This window comes from Heptranchias perlo, chromosome 20, assembly GCF_035084215.1.
Source record: "Heptranchias perlo isolate sHepPer1 chromosome 20, sHepPer1.hap1, whole genome shotgun sequence".
NCBI lineage: Eukaryota > Metazoa > Chordata > Chondrichthyes > Hexanchiformes > Hexanchidae > Heptranchias > Heptranchias perlo.
The window spans coordinates 30320504-30342971 of NC_090344.1; the positions used below are offsets into that span (position 1 = coordinate 30320504).

General features: G+C 42.6%; 6 non-coding genes across 6 annotated transcripts; 5 read left to right on the forward strand and 1 right to left on the reverse strand.

Annotated features, from left to right (window-relative positions):
- Window positions 1-1807: 1807 nt before the first annotated feature.
- trnag-gcc (transfer RNA glycine (anticodon GCC)) lies at window positions 1808-1878 on the forward strand. The gene has a single exon. It is a non-coding gene; the product is annotated as a tRNA-Gly (tRNA).
- Window positions 1879-4645: 2767 nt separating this feature from the next.
- On the reverse strand, window positions 4646-4730 carry trnak-uuu (transfer RNA lysine (anticodon UUU)). The gene is given in 2 exon segments: window positions 4646-4681; window positions 4694-4730. It is a non-coding gene; the product is annotated as a tRNA-Lys (tRNA).
- A 7342-nt stretch (window positions 4731-12072) lies between these two features.
- trnac-gca (transfer RNA cysteine (anticodon GCA)) lies at window positions 12073-12144 on the forward strand. Its single transcript has one exon. It is a non-coding gene; the product is annotated as a tRNA-Cys (tRNA).
- Window positions 12145-15095: 2951 nt separating this feature from the next.
- trnac-gca (transfer RNA cysteine (anticodon GCA)) lies at window positions 15096-15167 on the forward strand. The gene has a single exon. It is a non-coding gene; the product is annotated as a tRNA-Cys (tRNA).
- A 2235-nt stretch (window positions 15168-17402) lies between these two features.
- On the forward strand, window positions 17403-17474 carry trnac-gca (transfer RNA cysteine (anticodon GCA)). The gene has a single exon. It is a non-coding gene; the product is annotated as a tRNA-Cys (tRNA).
- Window positions 17475-21336: 3862 nt separating this feature from the next.
- Window positions 21337-21408, forward strand: trnac-gca (transfer RNA cysteine (anticodon GCA)). Its single transcript has one exon. It is a non-coding gene; the product is annotated as a tRNA-Cys (tRNA).
- The last annotated feature ends 1060 nt before the right edge of the window (window positions 21409-22468 follow it).

Sequence of the window (22468 nt, forward strand, 5' to 3'; positions counted from 1 at the left end):
CGCATTCGAGATTATAATTATTCGTTGCGTAAAAATGTTTTTCATCATTTCGCCTTTGCTTCTTTTGCCTATCACCTTAAATCTGTGTCCTCTGGTTTCCGACTCTTCCGCCAATGGGAACAGCTTCTCTTTATTTACTTTATCTGAACCCTTCATGACTTTGAAAACTTCTATCAAATCTCCTCTGAACCTTCTCTGCTCCAAGGGAACAATCCCAGCACGCGGCAAATGCGGTCAATTTGCTCTAATTCATTTATTTGAGCATTAAACAGACCTTTAACCAGTGGTGCTGTTTTATGGAAGCGTGAGCTGGTGGTCAAAGGTGCGTGGATCCAATGTCTGGGGTGTTTCTGGGTTCAAATTTCACCACTGATAACATTTTTGGCAATGTTCATTTTGACCTGTTCACAGAAAACCCGATTGGAATGCGAAGGAGCAGAGGATGTGAAAGAAGCTGAAAGTGAAAGTGCAGATATTATTTTCATCACGGGGACAGGACACGTTTCCACAGGTAAGGACATTTTATGTTCAGATTCTTTCCAGCAGAGTGGGACAGGTGATCAGAGTGACCGGGCTCTAGTGGTGCAATCGGTCAGTGCGCCGTCTTTTTATGCCGTAGATTCCAGGGAAATGCCGGGGTTTTTAATTCGAGTCTCATCTAGATCAAACAATCCTTTTCCTTATGAACATTTCGACCGGAGTTGAAGGTACAATTGGTGTGTTCCAAAATGCATCTACTTATTTGAATTGCCATGTGGTTCCTCCGGCCTACGCTGTTACATTAGCAGATGAGATGTTTAGTATTACTTGTTTACAGGAGGGAGGCTGTGGTTTTGGAGACGAAAACTATGATTTTCATCCATTTACAAATCGTGGGATTTAACTGGAGCTTTAAACCAGCGCCTTAGACCGCTCAGCCAGGATACTTTCCATCCTACACTTCAGGAACTAGTTTTACAGGAATAGAATTACTGCAAGCGAGAATTCTACCCCTCAAGCACCAATGCTCGCAAGTAAATTTCTCCGCATCGTGATAACATACACTCTACCATAGGTATACTTTAATCAAATTAGTGTTTTGTTTCACTCTGAGTGCGAAGAGACATTAATGTGTCGACATTGGTTGCATCAGCTGGATTGCCCCTTTACTTTTCCTACCGTCTCATTCTTTTATTTCTTCACCCTTCTCTGCTAGTGTTGCAGGTTAGATCAGCCTTCCCCGTTCAAGGAAGCCTGAGAAGTCCATTGGGGACAGCACAGAGAGAGAAAAGCTAAAGACAGGGAGAGATAGAGCGGGCCCAGGGGCTGAGTGGCTGGGTCCTGCTCCTACTTCTTGTGTTCTTTAGATTTGCAGTTCGGATCAGATCAGCCATGATCTTATTGAATTGCGGAGCAGGCTCGAGGGGCCGATTGGCCTCCTCCTGCTCTTATTTCTTATGTTCTTATGTGATGAATGCAAAGAAAATAAAGTTTATAAATGTCAGGTGTAGCAAACTAGCAGAATTTAAGTTGCAGACGCCTTCTCGGGTCTTGAAATCTTGCAAGAGAAGTTTTAACATCCAATTGAAAGCACCGGCCACGCTGTTGTATCTCTCCTGCTGAAAGAGAGGTAAATATGGTTAATTAACTGTTTGAGCATTGACGAGATTTTTAAATAGTCGCGCTACCAGCAGAATTCAAACCTCGGCAGGAAAACCCCATTGGAATTTTGAGCCCAACTCTTTCACCATTCAGCCATCGCAGCTGAAAACGGCATGTTCGTTCAGATAGAATTCCAAATGGACACATGCAGGAATGATTGGTACAAGCATTGGTGGTTCAGGGGTAGAATTTTCGCCTGCCACGCGGGAGACCCGGGTTCGATTCCCGGCCAATGCATCGGCATTTTGCACCAAAAAGTACCACCGGAACATGGTCAATTGGCCACTGTTCAAAGGTCTGTTTAATGCCAAAATTAATGAAGTGGAACTAAGTGACCACATCTTCCTGGTACTGGGGTTGTTCTCCTTGGAGCAGTGAAAGTTCAGAGGAGATTTGAGAGAAGTTTTCAAAGCCATGAAGGGTTCAGATGAAATCAATCAAGAGAAGCTGTTCTAATTGGCGGAAGGGTCGGGAACCAGAGGACACAGATTTGAGGGGTTTGGCAAAAGAACCAAAGGCGACACGAGGAAAAACTTTTTTATTCAGCGAACAGTTATGATCTGGAATGCGCTGCCTGAAAGGGTGTTGGAAGCAGATTCAATCGCAGCTTTCAAAAAGGAGTTTGATAAATACTTGAAGGGGAAAATGTAGGGCCACGGGGAATGGGACTAACCGGATTGGTCTTACAAAAGGCAGGTACGGGATTGATGGTTTGGATGGTCCTGATGCCCAGATGGTCCATTCTATGATTCTATGATAATTATTAATCTTAGAGTAAATGATCCTCTGACGAAGAATGATCATAATATGATAGAATTTCATATTGAGTTGAGAGTGCTGTCGTTAGTTCCGAAACTGGGCTCTTAAATTTAAACAAAGCCAATTAAGTAGTTATCAGTGGCAAGTTCGCTAAGGTAGTTTGAGAAATTAAATTAAAAATATGTTTGGAGAATAGCAATGGCGAACATTTAAAGAAATAATTCATAATTCTCAACGAAAATACATTCCCTTGAGGATTAAAAACTTCACCAGAAAAGTGGTACAACCTTGGTTAACTGGAGAAATTAAGGGTTGTATTAGGTTAAAAGAAGAGGCTTACAATGTTTCCATAAAGAGTAGTAGACTGAGGATTTGAAGAGTTTTAGAAATGAGCAAAGGATGACCAAGAAACTGATAAAAAGGGAGAAAATAGGATGAGGGTAAACCAGAAAGAAATATAAAAATGGATTGTAAGAATTTCTACAAGTGTGTATAAAGGAAGAGATTAGCGAAACTAAACATTGGTCCCTTGGAGGCAGAGACAGGAGAAATTATATTCGGGAATAAGGAAATGGCAGAGACGTTAGACAACTACTTTTATCTTTCTTCACAGTAGAATACATAAAAAACATTACAGAAATAGTGGGGAATCAAGGGGCTGAAGAGAATGAGGAACTTAAAGTAATTAAGGTTAGTAAAGAAAAAGTACTGGTGAAATTAATGGGACTAAAAGCCAACAAATCCCCTGGACCAGATGACCTACATCCTAGGGTTTTAAAAGAGGTGGCTGTAGATCGAGTGGATGCATTGGTTTCGATGTTCCAGAATTCCCAACATTCTAGAACAGTAGTAGGTAAAATGCTAGGATATATTACTAGGGGCGTGGTTACAGGACAATTTGAAAACCATAATATGATTAGTCACATGCAATACGGATTTATGAAAGGCAATTAGTGTTTAACAAATCTATTAGAGCTTTTGAGGCTGTAACTAGCAGGGTAGATAAAGAAGAACCAGTGGATGTAGTATATTTGGATTTTCAAAAGGTATTCGATACGGTTCCACATAAGAGGTTGGTACACAAGATTAGTGCTCATGGGATCATGGGTGATACATTAACATGTATTGAGGATTGGTCGACGGACAGAAAACAGAAAGTAGGAATAAACAGGTCATTTTCGGGTTGGCAGGCTGCAACTCATGTGGTGCCGTGAGCATCAGTGCTTGGGCCTGAGCTATTTACAATCGAAATTAATGACTTAGATGAGGCGACCGAGCGTAATATATCCAAGTTTGCTGACGATACAATGTTGGTTGGGAAGTGAGCTGTGAGGAGGACGCAAAGAGAATGCAAAGTGATATGGACAGGTTGGGTGTATGGGCGAGAAGGTGGCAAATTAAGTATAAAGTGGGGAAATCTGAGGTTATTTACTTTGCGAGGAATATAAAAGCAGAATAACTTTTAAAAGGTGAGAGACTGAGCAATGTTGGTATTCAGGGTGATTTGGCTGTCCTTGTACACGGACCACAGAATGTTAACATGCAGGTGCAGCCAGCAATTAGGAAAGCAAATGATATGTTGGCCTTTATTGAAAGGGGTTTGGAGTACAAGGATAAGAAAGTCTTGCTGCAATTATATAGGGCTTTGGTGAGACCACACCTGGAGTACTGTGTACAGTTTTGATCTCCTTACCTGTGGAACGATATACTTGCCTGAGAGTGAGGGCAACAAAGGTTCACTAGATTGATTCCTGGGATGAGATGTTTGCCCTCTGAGGAGAGGTTGAGTAGAATGGCCCTATATTCACTGGAGTTTAGAATAATGAGATGATCTCATTGATATGTATAAAATTCTTAGAGGGTGTGACAGCTTGATGCTGGGAGGCTGCTTTCCTTAGCTGGAGAGTCTACAAGTAACGGTCATAATCTCAAGATGAGGGGCCAGCGATTTAGTACAGAGATGACAAATAAATTCTTCACTGAGAGGGTTGTGAATCATTGGAATTCTCTTCCCCAGAAGACTGTGGATGCTGAATCGTTGAGTATGTTCAAAGCTGAGATCGATAGATTTTTGGACACTAAAGGAATCAAGGGATATGGGGATAGGTCGGGAAAGTGGAAGTGAGGTGGAAGATCATCCATGATCTTATGAAATGGCGAAGGAGGGTCCAGGGACGCTGTCGCCTGCTCCTGCTTCTTTTGGTCCGCTGGAAAGGCAGAACTTGCCAGCTGCTTTAAAAGTTTTCGCCTGAACAGGGACTTGAACCCTGGACCCTCAGATCACTACCTGTTTTAAAAGTCTGATGCTCTACCGACTGAACTACCCAGGCTCGTTGTTTGACTGGCTTCCATCATACGGATTCATGGTAGGACTGTGAATTATCCCTTGTCGCTGTTGAATGAGGGTGAGGGTCCGTTTTCTCAAATTCTCAGCAACGCGTTGAGGAGAATCCTTGTTTCTGTTGAACATGATGTAAGAAACATGGACAGCGAACTCGTGAGATTACAATTCTTCTTGTTTGTATCAAATATCTTGCATTCCTTAGCAGCAATTAAAAAAAACATTTTACCCAATGGCTCAAAAGCTGAACTTGTTCCACACGGGAGCTGGAAAATGCCTCTCGACCTTTCAGCCGATCAACAATTGAAAGCTGAATAATTTCACCCGATACACCGTGACACCAGGCAGTAGATTTGCCTCCCGAATTTTCTCTACACGACACTTCAAACCGATGAATACCTGATTCACGGAAAGAAGAATTGTGTTTTTGGTTCTTTAGATTTAAAGATCTCGTGCCGGCCCCTTCACCATTTCAGCTGTGGCCAATCGCCCTCTCTCTCTCCCATATACAAGTAAACTGGCACTTGCTATTGCAACACGATAGGCCAGAGGACCCTTAGTGCCCACATGAGGACACGAAGAAATTGATGCGTTATGGAAGATACCGGTTGTACCTTGAACTCTGGTCAAAATGTTCAGAAGCAAAAGACTCAATTACTTCAGGTGAGGCTGAAACTCACAACCTCGGCATTTCTCGAGTGGAAATAACGCGCGCTGGCCGATTGCACCACTGGAGCCGCGCACGGTCTGTGTCACCAGTGCTCCCATCAAACAGCTTCGTGATCTTCCCCACACAGAAGCCTCCAACCAAGAGGAGCTTCGTTAAACATCAGCAGTGACCTTGAAAAGCCGTGGAATCTGAAACAAAAACCCAGAAGGTAAGAACTTTTAATTATATTATTATTGTTAAATGAAGGACAATTATTTTCATGATACTTTGAGGATTTTTCTAAAGTGGGAGCTGAAACTAAGAAACTCTCTCTGGGCTACCGTTGTTGAAGAGATGGGCCTTATTTCGTTTGAAAACCGAGGTTCGGAACTTTCTCATGGAGAAGTATGACAGAAGATTGTGGTTAGTGACGGTTGCCGGGGAGATCGAGAGGAGAGGGAGAAAAGTCAAAGTCACAGTTGTGACAGCTCAAGTGTTCTGCTTATCTGTAATATTTCAAAAGTAATGTACAGCACAGGGCAAACTGATTTGCGATCGGTTGTGAAAAATACAACAGTCTGAACCCCCAAAAGAATGTGATGTGTCGCTGATAGATATTAATGAGAGGAGGTGGGCACCAGTGCCATTCCGTGGCTTACTTGGTTAAAACACCTGATTAATAAATAAGCGACCCTGGGTTCAATTTGCATTGGTGCTTTTGTATAATTTATGATGTTTGGTGAATTTGAGTAGAAAAATATGTCGTGCGGTATTTGTATTTTGTTTAGGAGCCAACACGGAACTGATCAGAATGTCTCTTCAAAAATGTCCTTTCATTATACAGACAGACCTCTCATAGAATGTAACCGTGACACGTCAATGTAAGGACACTTTCTTGTTTCTGGGCTCGTTGAGGTCGGGGTACAATTCTCGATTCGAGGTTTATACCCCGGAGAAGCTCTAACTTAGGCCTAGACTTTTGATCTTGAGACGCGGTTCAATTTTTTGCAAAGAGCCAACAGAAGTCACCAAGTCAATCCACCTGAATCTAAGTGGTTTCGGAAGAAGTTCAATTCCAGCAATCAGGACTTTAAAGGCAACTCAATGACGGACAATTTCATTGAGCGAGCTTTCTTTGGAATTGTCTTCGACCTTGAAACCGCTCTGGGCTTTCATCTCACTGAAGCAGAGTGTGGCCGCTTTGTATCAGTGAGCATGTCGGTGACGAGGATAGCTTTTTAAGATCTCGCCAATCACAGTGAAAAGAAACCGAGAATCGAATTGTCCCTGTAAGTGAGGAATTGAAGGGATTGGTGCTCCAAGCAGATCTGGAAAATGCACAGTGCTGTCGCTCAGGAGTTCCAAATCCACCCTCCAGCCACTCGGCGATCATATTAACTGAGCTTTACTCTGGCCCAGTTTCACCACCCTGAAATCGAGCATTTTTCTAGCACATTTCTCTTAACTTCATAGTTGCTGGTTTAAGAGTGAAGGCCGGTTCGTTGGATTTTCAATCCTGCAAGATTCAACCATTCATTTTGGAAAAGTAAACTGACAGCACATAACTGTAGTCACAAGATTTAGCTCCGTGAGTTACTGGTTTAGCAGGTAATGTATTTACCTGTTTCAACGGTGCTATCGGATAGCGCGATAGTTCGATCCCTTGTTTGATTATGATTTTGATTTTTATTTTTCCTAAGGATTCATCGCCTCAAAGTTCCAGGGTTTCATTGTGTGTTTTATCTGCAAGAAAATGTACCGTGATCATTGCCAGCTGAGCAGGACTGATATTCTACCATTTACCTGCGATCGGAGAGCAGGCACATGAATCATTTTAAGAAATGGAACATTGGCTTCACGGAAATCACAATTCATCTTGACAGACAAGGTCCCGAAAGGCTAATTCGCTGTGACATGGAGATTTCTGTAGTTAGCGAGACCAGACTGTTTCTATGTTTAGAGAACAAATGTCACACCCTTTATTTTGGAAAAGCAAAACGGTGGGGATTTTATTCATCGCCCGATGCCTTTCGTGTTGTGTCAGATGCTTCGCGTTGCGTCACTTTCATCTTAATCGCATAACCGGTTATGGCCTTTCCTGTGATAAATGGCGACAATTGCCTGTTAATGATAAATTTAACAACGGCTGCACCAGATTCCTGGTGTCAGAAGCTCTGAACTTTTATTCCTACTCTTAAGATACAGTCTGTAAAATGATGAAATTTCATCACCTGCGAAGCACAAAAACCTTTTTGACTGTCTCGGCAATCAGGTCAGCATCACATTCAGTCTGAAATAGAAAGTTATCGTTTAATTAATGGTGATTCAAAGTGATTCAACTACGAACAGGGTTTAATTATCTTCATGTAATAAATTTACCAAGGTCATGACTCTTGTTTAAGTCAATTTCTTGACCGGGAATCGAATCACGCGGCGGTGAGAGCGCCGAATCCGAACCAAGATTCTGCCGCGGAGCTCCCAAAATTGCGCACCAGGCACTGTGGAACTGATAACATTTATTTTTTCTTTCACTCTTTCGTGATTCATTCAGCTCTGTGTTTAATCTCAGGCCTCTTATCTCTCCTTTCTTTTCAGCTTCTGACTGCGGATATTCCTCTGGTCAAACATGAATAATATATAATATCAGCTGGATTGGACCTTTACTTTTCCAACCGTCTCAGTCTTTTTTTTCTTTACACTTTTCTGCTGGAGTTGCAGGTTCGAACAGCCTTTGCCGTTCAAGGCTTCCTGAGAAGTTCGTGAGGGGAAAATCACAGTCAAGAGGCAGAGACAGGGAGGGAGAGATAGAGAGATGAAAGGATAGAAAAATACAATAAATAACAAGTTCTGCGAACGAGCAGAACTTAAGGTGGATCTTGAGAAAGAGTCCTTCACGTGACTTGAAATCTTGCAACAGACCATTGGGCACCCGATTAAAAGCACTTGCTGCGCTGGACTATCTCTCTGCGAGGTGGAAATGCGGTCAGTTAGCTCCAGTTCATATTTATTTGAGCTTTAAACAGTAGCACTGCGAGCAAGATTCAAAACTGCGTAGGAAAACACGGTTCGATTTTAAAACTAACGCCTTAACCACTCGACCATCGCAGCTGCAAGCGGATGTTTCTGCACGGCTGTCGATCAGAATGCGTAGGGTTATCGCAGGAGATATTGACACTGTATGATCTTTCAGACTGGTTTGCAACTGGACCCAAACAACCAAATACAGTGCGGATATTGCTGGTCCAGTGGTGGAATTCTCGTCTGGCGCTTGAGCGGCCCGGTTTTGGGTCTGGGCCAATGAAGCAGCATTTCCATTCTGTTCCGATGAAATCGCGTGAATTGGGTTTAATTGATATTCAGCTTCAATCTGCGCACCATCTTGAGACATTTTCTTTTCTCACTGCGCATTGCATCAACAAATCCTCTGCATTCTGTCCTCTGGTGCTCAAACATGCTTCGGAATTAAGTAAATCCTGCTTTCTCCACCGCTGAAAAGATGTGAGGAGGCAATTCGTGCATTTTCACTAAAATGGATAAAACAACAGGGCTCTTCGAGGATTTGAACCCGGGACCTCCCACGCAGCAATCAGTGAAACGCCCAAAACAAGAATCAGACCCTTGGACCAGGCATTGCAGCAATGCCGTACAGCCAGTGTAAAATGTCGCTGCCACCCACAGCCGACCAGCTACCCTGTCAGACCGCTTCTGTCCATCCAATCTCACTTTCTATTCCAATGTGCAGCAATGTCATGTTGTACACTCACTATTTCAAGTCAACAATATCAGCTTCCCTTTACCATATTCATTTGAATATACGAATTGTATTTTCAAATAAGACTTTGCAGAAATTGTTGCTCTGAAGCTGCATTGTTTTCTGTCTCGGCATCCGTAGATTATACACTCGACCACAAGTATACTGTACTCAGATGCTGATGTTTTCCCTGCGAGGGCGAAGAGTCATTAATGCGTAGACATTAGTTACAAATTCATCAGCTGGGCTGCACCGTTGCTTTTCCTACCGTCTCAGCCTTTCTTTCTTTACCCTTCTCTGCCCGTGTTGCAGATTCGATCAGCTTTGGCTGTTGAAGGAAGCCTGAGAAGTCCATCGGAGGAAAAGACAGAGTGTCAAGAGACAGGGAGAGCTTCTAAGAGTTTCTAAAATTGAAGAGAGTAGCAAAAGTAAATGTGAGTCCAATAGAGGCTGAGACAGGAGAAATTATAATGGGGAATATGGAAATGACGGATGCGTTAGACAGATATTTTCTACCTGTCTTCACAGTAGAAGACACCAAAAGCATACCAGAAATAGTGGGGAACTAAGGGACGAACGAGAATGAAGAACTTAAAGTCATTAATATCAGTCGAGAAAAACTACTTGAGAAACCAATGGGAGTGAAAGCCGATACACCCCCTGGACTTGATGGCCTACATCCGACGGCTCTAAAAGAAGTAGCTGAAGAGATAATGGATGCATTGGTTATGATCTTCCAAAATTCCCTAGATTCGAGATTGGTCCCAGCGGATTGCAAGGTAGTAAATGTGATCCCGATATTCACGAAAGGAGGGAGAATGAAAACAGGGAACTACAGGCCAGTTAGTCTGACATTCAATAGTAGTGAAAATGCTGGAACCCATTATTAAGGAAGCAGTAACAGGGCACTTAGAACATCATAATATGGTTAGGCAGAGTCAATTTAGTGTTATGAAAGGGAAATCGTGTTTGACGAATTTATTCGCGTTTTTTTGAGGATGTAACTACCAGAGTAGATAAAGAGGAACCAGTGGATGCAGTATATTTGGATTAAAAGGCATTCAATAAGGTGCCACATAAAAGGTCGTTATGTAAGATAAGGGCTCATGGGATTGGGGTTAACATATTAGCATAGATGGAGGATTGGTTAACGGACAGAAAACAGAGAATAGGGATGAACGTGTCATTTTCATATTTGAAGGCTGTAACTCGTGGGGTACTGCAAGGGTCGGTGCTTGGGCCTCAGCTATTTACAATCTATATTAATGATTCGATGAAGTGACCAGTGTAATGTATCCAAATTTGATGATGATAAAGATCGAGATGGAAAAGTAAGCTGTGAGGAGGACACAAAGAGTTTGTAAAGGGATACAGATAGGTTAAGTGATTGGGCAGGAATGTGGCAGGTGAGGTATAATGCGAGGTCATTCACTTTGATAGCAAGGATAGAAAACATAATATTTTTTAAATGGTGAGATACTATTAAATGTTGGTGTACAGAAAGACTTTGGTGACCTCGTACAAGAAACACAAAAAGTTGCAGGTTCAACAAGCAGTTAGGGAAGCAAATGGTATTATGGCATTTATTGCAAGGGGATTGGGGTACAAGACCACGGCAGTCTTACCACAATTGCACAGGTCTTTTGTGAGACCATACCTTGAGTTCTGAGTACAGTTTTGGTCTCCTTATCTAAGGAAGAATTTACATGCCTTAGAGGCAGTGCAATGAAGGTTCACTGGATTAATTCCTGGGATGAGAGGGCTGTGCTATGAGGAGAGGTTGAGTAGAATTGGCCTATTCTTTCTGGAGTTTAGAAGGATGAATGGTGATCTCATTGAAACGGATAAGATTCTGAGGGGACTTGACATGATAGATGCTGTGATATTGTTTCCCCTGACTGGAGAGTCTAGAACTGAGGGTCATAGTCGCAGGATAAGGGGTCGGCCATTTAAGACTGAGGTGAGAAGGAATTTCTTCACTCAGAAAGTTGTAAATCTTTAAAATTCTCGACGCCACAGGGATGTGGATGCTGAGTCGTTGAATATATCCAAGGCGGAGATAGACAGATTTTTGGACTCTACGGGATCAAGGGATGTGGGGATCGGGCAGGGAAGTTTAGTTGAGCTCGAAGATCAGCCGTGATCTTATTCAATAGTGGAGCAGGCGTGAGGGGCCGTATGGCCTACTCCTTCTCCTATTTCTTGCGTTCTTATGTCAACCCTCGGATGTGGGCCAACAGGTCCAGGGGATTTACCGGCTTTTTAATCCCTTAAGTTTCTCAAGTACTTTTTATCTGCTGATATTAATTACTTTAAATTCTGCACTCTCATTAGCCCCTTGATTCCCCGTTATTTCTGGTATTTTTTGTGTCTTCTACTGTCAAGGCAGATAAAAAAATATTTGTTTAACATCTCTGCTCATTTCCGAATTTCGCATGATAATTTAACCTGCCTCAGCCTCGAAAGAACCCACGTTTACCTTTACTACTGTCTCCCTTTTTACATACTTGTAGAAGCTCTGACAATCCGTTCTTATATTTCTTTCTGATTTCCTTAAAAACCTGCTGTGGACGGATGTCGGGTTTATTTTCTGGAAGGATCAGAAATCGCCTCCAGCCAAAGGAACAAAGAATAGCTCCGTATTTGTGAAAGGTTAAATGCCAGAATTCAGAATCGAGCCCACGGTTCCAGAAGAGGTGGAGACCAAAAGCATCGCTTGAGACTCGCTCGGCCATGCGAATACCAAAACGAAGATTTACTGACCCTGATTTGCCCAATGAGGCGCCAAGAAAGTTTTCCGTTGTCTGTTTATTAGTGGATTCGGTTGGAAGGCAAAAGGATCCCGCATGAGCCGGAAATCGAAACCGAGTCTCCTTGCTGATAGGTGCTAGACTCCATTGACTTGTGTGTGCTAACGCTTCAGGCAGATGTGGGGGTGTAGCTCAGCGGTAGAGCATTTGACTGCAGATCAAGAGGTCTTTGGTTCAAATCCAAGCGCTCCCTCTATCTTTTAATTGTTCCCTGTCGGAAGTCATGCAGTCAGTCTGTTCCTGCAGCTGCAGGATTGTTATTCACATTGAGTCCACAGTCGGCCATTTTGCCCACTTGTTCGATGCCAGCGTCCATTCTCCACACAGGCCCTCTTCCTCCCCCGTTCATCGAACCCTTCCATTCCCGTCCCCTCTCCACTTTGAGGGAGTGCCAGAGAGAGATTAATCACCTTCTTCAATATTTCCCACTCCTGTTCTATCTCGTTGTCAATTTTTTTCAACTTCCCCAGTTCTATTCCAATCCGTTCAAAATTAGTTTGTTTCAAATTAATTACTTTGTTATTTGTCTTACTTAAGTATTTCTAAATATTTTACTGAGGAGGGATTGAGGGAGGGAGTGAGTGTGTGAGTGAGTGAGGGAGGGAGGAAGTGAGCGAGGGAGGGAGGGAGTGAGTGAGTTCGTGAGCGTTTGAGTGAATGAATGAGTGAAAGCGAGAGGGTGACGGATAGAGCAGGCAGGAACGATGTTATGATAAAAGGGAGACAGGTGGGCAAGAGAGGAATCACTGCTTGATCCAATCATGGAAAATGAAACGGTGCAGGTAAGAGAAGTAAGTGTAGGAGAATAGCCAGGCACTCGCGGCAAGATTTAAAATAATGATTGAGAAACATGGCCACAAGCCTGTGGCCAGCAATTTCGATTCGAATCCGGAGGGTCAAACAGAGGCTTTTGAGCATTGTCCACTTTGGACATTCACGGTCTCTTATTTCATGGTTAGGATGTGAATTCTGCAATTTAGACACTTTTCCATTTGATAAACCAACTTCTCTTCCGTAACCTGTAACTGAATATTTTGACTTAACACATGTTACAGTCGCTTCACACACTATCTCCTCCTGTCCACACTTGCCTAATACCTGCTGGAAGCTTATTTATTACACTGATGCGATATTCTGTACACTTACATATATGGCACTGAGAGCATGATCTTGTGAAACTGCACATTGAACCTGTTGTTTCTTGTGTTGACTGCAACGATCGACAGAGCTAGGGGCAGAGCAGAGTGAGAGAGCACTTGACAGCTGCTGGAGAAAAATCTGGTTGAAATTCAGGTGTCGTTTGTCTGGTGCTTCCAGTTCCGCGTTCTGTGGTAAGGATGTGTTCACTGAAGTTTAGTGACAAGGCTTTCCATGTTGGGTTGTGCATCGCATCTGTACACAATAGTGTGACTCACTCCGATCATGAATAATTTCTGATTGCTGTAATTATTTGTGTCCCAGAATAACTGATGAAGCATCTTTTCAGATTGGTTCTCACTTCAGTGATGACTGCCAGGTACTGAACTCCGTTGCATTACTTCATCCGTGGACGATATCAGTGGGTGCATTGCTTAATTGCAGTGTTTCATTGTAAATCAAGCGATCGCTGGTTTAAATCCCGATACTCCCTCTTCTTTCTAAATGATTTTGTGATTCATACAGTAAGTCTGAATTCCCTGTAGCAGCAGGATTGTTGTTTACATTGAAGCTTCAGCAGAGAAACAGGTTAGCTATCTCGATTGGTCAATTCCGGTATTTATGCACCACATGAGTCACCTCCTGCCCTATTCCATCTCGGTTCTATCAGCCATACATTCCTTTCTCTTTCATCTCTTTATCTAGCTTCCCCTTTAAAGCATCTATGCCATTTGCCTCAACGATTCCTTTTGGTGGCGAGTTCCACATTCTTACCGCCCTTTGGGTAAAGAAGATTCTCCTGAATTCCCTCACAAATGGAAACGTTTTTTCTACGTCAACCCTATCGAACGCTTTCAAAATCTTAAAGACCTCTATCAGGTCACCCCTCAGTCTTCCCTTTTCTAGAGTAAAGAGCTTCAACCTGTTTAGTCCTCCTGAGAAGTATATGCTCCGAGTTCTATTATCATCCTTGTGAATCTTTTTTTCAGCTTTGCCAATTCCTCTTTATTCTTCTTATAATCTGTCGACCAGAATTGTTCACGTTACTCCAAGTGTGGTTTCCTTTTTCACTTCACCTCTGAACTTTCCATTCTCAGCCTGGTTCTGACTTTTATTATCAACCTGACATGTGCCATACGGCCACTTCCTCTGCTTCATTTTATTCTCTATCTCCTTCGTCATCCAGAGAGCTCTGGCTTTAGTTGCCCTACCCTTTCCTCTTGTGGGAATGGACACAGACTGTACCCGAACAATCTCCTCTTCAAAAGCCGCCCATTGCTCGATTACAGTTTTGATTCCATTTTACCAGGGCCGGATCAGTTCTCAACCCTCTGTAATTGACCCTCTTCCAATGAAGTATTTTTACTCTAGATTAATCCTTCTCCTTTTCCATTGTAATTCCAATCCTAATGATACTCTGTTCGCTGTTCCCTAAATGCTCCCCCAAGGACACTTGCTCAACATTAACTATCTCATTCCCTCGAACCAGATCCATCATTGCCTCCTAACTACAGTTGCTTCACACACTAGCTCCTCCTGCCACACTTGCCTAATGCCTGCTGGATGCATCTTTATTATATTCTGTGCACTTACATATATGGCACTGATAGCATGATCTTGGAAAACCACGCATTGAACCTGGCACTGCATTTGTTGGCTGCAAGTATCCAAAGCGATGGGGGCAGAGCACATTGACAGAGGATTTAAAGAAGCTGAAGACCTCTGCTTGAAATTCTGATGTTGTTTGGCTGGTGCTTCGAGTTCCGCGTTCTGTGGTGAGGATGTATTCACTGAAGCCGAGAGACAAGGCGTTCCAAGTTGGGTTGTGCATCGCAACTGTACACAATAATGTGACTCACTCCATTCATGAAACATTTCTGATTGCCGTAATTATTTGTCTCCCAGAATAACTCATGGAGCTTCTTTTCATATTGGTAATATCAACATTGGTGACTGCCAGCTACTGAGCTCCATTACATTGTGCGTGCAAGACTGGTCAACAGATGGGGGGGTGTAGCTCAGTGGTAGAGCATTTGACTGCAGATCAAGAGGTCTCTGGTTCGAATCCAGGCGCCCCCTTGCACATTCTAAGTGCTTCTTTTGGGGACTCAGAAAATCAGCAATCTGTCGCTGTCGCTGTTTCTGTTGAGTTTGCCGCACAGATCCAGGCCTTTTGACCCAACGGGTCTGTGCCAGCCTTCATGCTTCACACAAGACACCTCCCTCCCGACTTCATTTGCCCCCATCCGCACACTCTTCCATTCCTTTCGCCCCGTGTGTTTATCTCGTTTGCCATTTCATGTATCGATGTTATTTGCCTCAACTGCTCCTTAAGGTAGCGAATTCCACATTCTTGCAACTCTTTGGTAAAGAAGTTTCCCATGAATTCTCTATTGGATTTATTAGTGACTATCTTATAACCGATAGTTTTAGAGTCCCCTACGAGTGGAAACATTTTCTCTACGTCTACCCAATCAAACCCTTTCATTATCCAAAGACCTCTATCATGTCAGCCATCAGCCTGTTAAATCTATCCTGACAGGTATTATCTTTCAGTTCTGGCATCATCATTATTTTCACCTTCGCCAATTCCTCGATATCCTTTTGATAATAGGGAGACCAGAAGTGTTCACAATGCTCCAAGTGTGGTTTAACCAAGGATCTCGGACTACAGGTACACAAATCACTAAAAGTGGCGACGACATAAATAAAAACAAGCCAAGCACTGGGGTTCATTTCCAGGGGGATAGAATTGAAAAGCGGAGAAGTTATGTTAAGCATGTATAGTCTCCCTGATAAATACTGAGACAAAGTAACTATTCAATATTCCAGCCATTTCACTGTTATTACCTCTGAGTATATCTTGTGTATCCCTTGTTGGCCCTATCCCTATCCTGATGTTATTGACGTTTCAGTGGAATAATTGACTATTTCTTGATAATTTAATTTTGTATTTCCTTTCTGCTTTCCTGATTGCTTGTTGACATCCTTCCTAACGTCTTCATTTTCCCCTTTATCATCCTTTCCTTTATTGTCCATGCAGTTAGAATATGCATTTGTTCAATTTATATTTTACCTTATCTCTATCTCTTTATTCATCCACAACGTTTCATTATTGAATATTTGTTTCTTTTTTTTTTAGAGGAATGAATTTCTCTTGAAATCTATTGATCACCGTTTCAAATATTTCCCAAAACCTGTTCTATATATTTGTCAAGATTTTTCCGAGTTCACCTTCCCAGGTTCCAATCTCACACCCTCAAAAATAGTTTTTTCCAATCTATTAATTTGGTCTTTGTCTTACTGATGTCTCTCTCAATCTTTACGGTGGAGGGATTAAGGTAGGGAGTGATGTGTGAGTGAGTGAGGGAGGGAGTGAGGGAAGGAGGGAATGAGGGATGGATAGAGTGAGTGAATTAGCGTGTTCGTGAGTGTGCGAGTGACTGAATGAGTGAGAGCGAGAGGGAGGCAGGGAGAGCAGGCAGGAGCGATCAAATTACAAATGAGAGACAGGCAGACAAGAGAGGAATCACTGCTGGATCTAGTAATGGGGAATGAAGCGGAGGAGATAGGAGAAGTAAGTGTAGGCGAATATCGAGCCACTAGTGATAAGGTTTAAAATAATAATTGAGAAAGACGGCCACACGCCTATTGCCAGCACTCTCTGCGAGCATCCGCGGGCCAAATAGAGGCTTTCAGCATTTTCCACTTTTATTTCCTGGCGACGTCACAATTTCGACACTCACAGCTTCTTATTTCATGGCCAGGATGCAATTTACACACTTTCCCTTTCGTTAAGTCCCACTTCTGTTCCGTAACCTGTAAATGAATCTGTTGACTTAACAAATATTAGTCACTTCACACACTATCTCCTCCTGTGCACTCTTGCCAAATGCCTGCTGGATGTTTATTTATTACATTGATTCGATATTCTGTACACTTACATATATGGCACTGAGAGCATGATCTTGTGAAACTGCACATTGAACCTGTTGTTTCTTGTGTTGACTGTAACGATCTGCAGAACCAGCGGCAGAGCACAGTGAGAGAGCACTTGCCAGCTGCTGGAGAAACATCTGGTTGAAATTCAGGTGTCGTTTGTCTGGTGCTTCCAGTTCCGCGTTCTGTGGTGAGGATGTGTTCACTGAAGTTTAGTGACAAGGCTTTCCATGTTGGGTTGTGCATCGCATCTGTACACAATAGTGTGACTCACTCCGTTCATGATTCATTTCGAATTGCTGTATTCACCTGTCTCCCAGAATAACTGATGAAGCTTATTTTCATGTTGTGCGTGCAAGAATGTTCAACAGATGTGGGGGTGTAGCTCAGTGGTAGAGCATTTGACTGCAGATCAAGAGGTCTCTGGTTCGAATCCAGGCGCCCCCTTGCACATTTCCAGTGCTTCTTTTGGGGAGTCAGACAATCAGAAATCTGTCGCTGTCGTTGTTAAAATTGAGTTTGCCGCACAGATCCAGGCCATTTGACCCAACGGGTCTGTGCCAGCCTTTCGGCTTCACACAAGACTCCTCCCTCCGAACTTCACTTGCCCACATCCGCACACTCTTCCATTCCTTTCGCCCCGTGTGTTTATCTAGTTTGCCATTTCATGTATCGATGTTATTTGCCTCAACTGCTCCTTACGGGAGCGAATTCCACATTCTTGCAACTCTTTGGCAAAGAAGTTTCCCATTAATTCTCTATTGGATTTATTAGTGACTATCTTATATTGATAACCGATAGTTTTAGAGTCCCCTACGAGTGGAAACATTTTCTCTACGTCGACCCAATCAAACCCTTTCATTATCCAAAGACCTCCATCATGTCAGCCATCAGCCTGTTAAATCTATCCTGAAAGGTATTATCTTTCAGTTCTGGCATCATCATTATTTTCACCTTCGCCAATTCCTCGATATCCTTTTGATAATAGGGAGACCAGAAGTGTTCACAGTGCTCCAAGTGTGGTTTAACCAAGGATCTCGGACTACAGGTACACAAACCACTAAAAGTGGCGACGACATAAATAAAAACAAGCCAAGCACTGGGGTTCATTTCCAGGGGGATAGAATTGAAAAGCGGAGAAGTTATGTTAAGCATCTATAGTCTCCCTGATAAATACTGAGGCAAAGTAACTATTCAATATTCTAGCCATTTCACTGTCATTACCTGTGAGTATATCTTGTGTATCGCTTGTTGGCCCATTCCCTATCCTGATGTTATTGACGTTTCAGTGGAATAATTGACTATTTCTTGATAATTTAATTTTGTATTTCCTTTCTGCTTTCCTGATTGTTTGTTGACATCCTTCCTAACGTCTTCATTTTCCCCTTTATCATCCGTTCCTTTATTGTCCATGTGGTTAGAATATGCATTTGTTCAATTTCTATTTTACCCTTATCTCTTTATTCATCCACAATGTTTCGTTATTGACTATTTGTTGTTTTCTTTAGAGGAATATAGGTCTCTTGCACTCTATTGATCACCGTTTCGAATATTTCCCAAAACCTGTTCTCCATCTTTGTCAAGATTTTTTCCAAGTTCACCTTCCCAGGTTCCAATCACACCCCCTCAAAAATAGTTTGTTTCCAATCTATTCATTTGGCCTTTGTCTTACTTATGTCTCTCTCAATCTTTTACGGTGGAGGGATTGAGGTAGGGAGTTTGTGTGTGAGTGAGTGAGGGAGTGATGGAGGGAGTGAGGGAAGGAGGGAATGAGGGATGGATAGAGTTAGTGAATTAGCGTGTTCGTGAGTGTGCGAGTGACTGAATGAGTGAGAGCGAGAGGGAGGTATGTAGAGCAGGCAGGAGTGATAAAATTATAAAAGAGAGACAGGCAGACAAGAGTGGAATCACTGCTGGATCTAGTAATGGGGAATGAAACGGAGGAGATAGGAGAAGTAAGTGCAGGCGAATATCGAGGCACAAGTGATAAGGTTTCAAATAATAATTGAGAAAGACGGTCACACGCCTATTCCCAGCACTCTCTGCGAGCATCCGCCGGCCAAATAGAGGCTTTTAGCATTTTCCACTTTTATTTCCTGGCGACGTCACACTTTCGACACTCACAGCTTCTTATTTCATGGCCAGGATGCAATTTACACACTTTCCCTTTCGTTAAGTCCCACTTCTGTTCCGTAACCTGTAAATGAATCTGTTGACTTAACAAATATTACAGTCACTTCACACACTATCTCCTGCTGTCCGCTCGTGCCAAATGCCTGCTGGATGTTTATTTATTACATTGATTCGATATTCTGTACACTTACATATATGGCACTGAGAGCATGATCTTGTGAAACTGCACATTGAACCTGTTGTTTCTTATGTTAACTCTAACGATCTACAGACCTAGGGGCAGAGCACAGTGAGAGAGCACTTGATAGCTGCTGTAGAAACATCTGGTTGAAATTCAGGTGTCGTTTGTCTGGTGCTTCCAGTTCCACGTTCTGTGGTAAGGATGTGTTCACTGAAGTTTAGTGACAAGGCTTTCCATGTTGGCTTGTGCAACGCATCTGTACACAATAATGTGACTCAATCCGTTCATGAATCATTTCTGATTGCTGTAATTATTTGCCTCCCAGAATAACTGATGAAGCTTCTTTTCAGATTGGTTCTTTCAACAGTGATGACTGCCAGGTACTGAACTCTGTTGCATTCCCTTGTCTGTGGACGATGTCAGTGGGTGCATTGCTTAATTGCAGTGTTTAATTATAAATCAAGCGATCACTGGTTTAAATCCCGATACTCCCTCTTCTTTCTAAATGATTTTGTGATTCATACAGTAAGTCTGAATTCCCTGTAGCAGCAGGATTGTTGTTTACATTGAAGCTTCGGCAGAGAAACAGGTTTGCCATCTCGATTGGTCACTACCGGTATTCATGCACCACATGAGTCTCCTCCTGCCCTATTTCATCTCGTTCTATCAGCCATATATTCCTTTCTCTTTCATCTCTTCATCGAGCTTCCCCTTTAAAGCATCTATGCCATTTGCCTCAACGATTCCTTTTGGTGGCGAGTTCCACATTCTTACCGCCCTTTGGGTAAAGAAGATTCTCTTGAATTCCCTCACAAATGGAACCGTTTTTTTCTTGGCCACCCAATCGAATCCTTTCAAAATCTTAAAGACCTCTATCAGGTCACCCCTCAGTCTTCCCTTTTCTCGATAAAAGAGCTTCAACCTGTTTAGTCCTCCTGAGAATTATATGCTCCGAGTTCTATAATCATCCTTGTGAATCTTGTTTTCAGCTTTGCCAATTCCTCTTTATTCTTCTTATAATCTGTCGACCAGAATTGTTCATGTTACTCCAAGTGTGGTTTCCTTTTTCACTTCACCTCTGAACTTTCCATTCTCAGCCTGGTTCTGACTTGTATTATCAACCTGACATCTGCCATACGTCCACTTCCTCTGCTTCATTTTATTCTCTATCTCCTACGTCATCCAGAGAGCTCTGGCTTTCGTTGCTTCTTGTGGGAATGTACACAGACTGTACCCGAAAAACCTCCTCTTCAAAAGCCGCCCATTGCTCGATTACAGTTTTGATTCCATTTTACCAGGGCCGGATCAGTTCTCAACCCTCTGTAATTGACCCTCTTCCAATTAAGTGTTTTTACTCCAGATTACTCCTTCTCCTTTTCCATTGCTATTCTAAACCTCATGATACTCTGTTCGCTATTCCCTAAATGCTCCCCCAAGGACACTTGCTCCACATTAACTATCTCATTCCCTAGAACCAGATCCATCATTGCCTCCTAACTACAGTTGCTTCACTCCATAGCTCCACCTGCCACACTTGCCACATGCCTGCTGAATGCATCTTTATTATATTCTGTGCACTTACATATATGGCACTGATAGCATGATCTTGGAAAACCACGCATTGAACCTGGCACTGCATTTGTTGGCTGCAATTATCCAAAGCGATGTGGGCAGAGCACATTGACAGAGGATTTAAAGAAGCTGAAGACCTCTGCTTGAAATTCTGATGTTGTTTGACTGGTGCTTCGAGTTCCGCGTTCTGTGGTGAGGATGTATTCATTGAAGCCGAGAGACAAGGCGTTCCAAGTTGGGTTGTGCATCGCATCTGTACACAATAATGTGACTCACTCCATTCATGAAACCTTTCTGATTGCCGTAATTATTTGTCTCCCAGAATAACTCATGAAGCTTCTTTTCATATTGGTAATATCAACATTGGTGACTGCCAGCTACTGAGCTCCATTACATTGTGAGTGCAAGAATGGTCAACAGATGTGGGGGGTAGCTCAGTGGTCGAGCATTTGACTGCAGATCAAGAGGTCTCTGGTTCGAATCCAGGCGCCCCCTTGCACATTCTAAGTGCTTCTTTTGGGGCCTCAGAAAATCAGCAATCTGTCGCTGTTTCTGTTGAGTTTGCCGCACAGATCCAGGCCTTTTGACCCAACGGGTCTGTGCCAGCCTTCATGCTTCACACAAGACACCTCCCTCCCGACTTCATTTGCCCCCATCCGCACACTCTTCCATTCCTTTCGCCCCGTGTGTTTATCTAGTTTGCCATTTCATGTATCGATGTTATTTGCCTCAACTGCTCCTTAATGTAGCGAATTCCACATTCTTGCAACTCTTTGTTAAAGAAGTTTCCCATGAATTCTCTATTGGATTTATTAGTGACTATCTTATAACCGATAGTTTTAGAGTCCCCTACGAGTGGAAACATTTTCTCTACGTCGACCCAATCAAACCCTTTCATTATCCAAAGACCTCTATCATGTCAGCCATCAGCCTGTTAAATCTATCCTGACAGGTATTATCTTTCAGTTCTGGCATCATCATTATTTTCACCTTCGCCAATTCCTCGATATCCTTTTGATAATAGGGAGACCAGAAGTGTTCACAGTGCTCCAAGTGTGGTTTAACCAAGGATCTCGGACTACAGGTACACAAATCACTAAAAGTGGCGATGACATAAATAAAAACAAGCCAAGCACTGGGGTTCATTTCCAGGGGGATAGAATTGAAAAGCGGAGAAGTTATGTTAAGCATGTATAGTCTCCCTGATAAATACTGAGACAAAGTAACTATTCAATATTTCAGCCATTTCACTGTTATTACCTCTGAGTATATCTTGTGTATCCCTTGTTGGCCCTTTCCCTATCCTGATGTTATTGACGTTTCAGTGGAATAATTGACTATTTCTTGAGAATTTAATTTTGTATTTCCTTTCTGCTTTCCTGATTGCTTGTTGACATCCTTCCTAACGTCTTCATTTTCCCCTTTATCATCCTTTCCTTTATTGTCCATGCATTTAGAATATGCATTTGTTCAATTTCTATTTTACCTTATCTCTATCTCTTTATTCATCCACAATGTATCATTATTGAATATTTGTTGCTTTTTTTTAGAGGAA